At 53.6% G+C, this 1,488-nt stretch overlaps 1 protein-coding gene across 1 annotated transcript in view; it reads left to right on the top strand.

The window, feature by feature from the left end:
• Positions 1-1,488, top strand: part of TSSC1 (tumor suppressing subtransferable candidate 1) — a 63,217-nt gene that overhangs the window by 550 nt on the left and 61,179 nt on the right. The gene's annotated exons all lie outside the window — the stretch shown is intronic.

Below are 1,488 nucleotides of genomic sequence, written 5' to 3'. Positions count from 1 at the left end.
TGTCAGTGTGGTCCTGTAACAGCTGGGATCACTCACAGCGCTGTGCGTGTGCAGCGCCGTGTACCCCTTTGGCCACGGCCACGTCTGTCTGTAAGCGTATATAAGCTCCACTGAAAAGCCCCTGAAGCTGCGTTCTGTGTGCGCCGGGTCAGCCCCGAGAGGAGGGAATGCAGCGTGTCTGCTGCTACAGCTGCGGCCCCAGTGCCTGCAACTCCCACGGCCCCTCGCAGGTTCTCCCAGCGTCTCCGATCGCTCCTGCCTGCCCTGTTCAGCAAGCAGTGTGGACAGAGAGACAAGTGGTGTAATCGGCAGGATGATGCAGCGAGACGTTGACCACTGACTGAAGGTCATGAGGTCTGGAGGGTAAAATGAGGCACCGCTGTGCCGATAAGAGGCAGATGACCAGTGTGGAGCGGCCGCTGTGCCGATAAGAGGCAGATGAGCGGTGTGGAGCGGCCGTTGTGCTGGTAAGAGGCAGATGACCGGTGTGGAGCGGCCGCTGTGCCGATAAGAGGCAGATGAGCGGTGTGGAGCGGCCGTTGAAATGCAAAAGCGCGGAGCACATTCGCCTTTCTGCAGCACTTTGACTTGTGTTCACGGTTTTCGTTCTTTTTTGTGTGTTTAAAAAATTTTAAACAAGCAGTGCTTTCGAGTCATTTAAATCAGTTGCTGAAAGTCTGGTTAAAATCAGCAGACCCTAAACTTTCCCTTTCCATCTTATCTGGTGAGAATAACCTCTCTCAGCGTTTCCGAAGGTGTTTCTTCTAGTCTTGACCTGCCTGCTCTTACCTCCCGGACGTAACCTGGTGACTGGACGCCTTGGCGTCTGAGGATTTTCGGCTTTTCCCCTGCTCTCCTGTCTCCAGTCAGACTCCCAACAGTTAATCACAATCTTTTGCCAAGTCTTTACTCAGGTTTCTCATGTTTCTAATTGCAGAATATTTTGTTGACTGCTGATTCAAGTGGGGTTCTCTGCCATGTTTAGCCAGCATTTCAGGATTTTTGCTTGGGAACAGTGTGAGTTTTAGGTTCAGTACCTTATTGTGTGTGTCTTGGCTTCTCCGGTTAACGCCTTGCCCACCAGCGGTGCTCACCCGCCAGGTTTCTCTCCCCAGAGTTTCCACTCCCTTGTCTTGCGTGCTTTTGAGCCGGTGCCTAAGTTCTTGTGTTTCTGTCACCACAGTGAAGAGCAACTGCCCAAGACGGCCGTGGTCAGGCGCCCTCGCCCCGTTTTTAGGGCTGATACTTTAGGACATAACAGTAATCGTCGTCAATCCATCAGTGGATCTGCTGCTTCCAAACCAATGCACAGGGACGCTGCCTTTTAACCTGATGAACTGAAGCTCAGGGCCAGCCGTCTTACAGTCCATTTCATAGACCTGCTGCATCTTCAGAGGTTGCGTGAGTTCCTCATTCGGGGTTTCTGTCCTTGCACCGCACGGGGTCTGGTTCGCGGTCACTTGCCCCCCCTCCCCTCGCCATGCCGGC

This window comes from Bison bison, unplaced genomic scaffold, assembly GCF_000754665.1.
Source record: "Bison bison bison isolate TAMUID 2011002044 unplaced genomic scaffold, Bison_UMD1.0 scf7180017864266, whole genome shotgun sequence".
NCBI classification, from domain to species: Eukaryota; Metazoa; Chordata; class Mammalia; order Artiodactyla; family Bovidae; genus Bison; species Bison bison.
The sequence above is the reverse complement of the archived record's forward strand: the minus strand, read 5'-3'. Positions and strand labels throughout refer to the sequence as shown.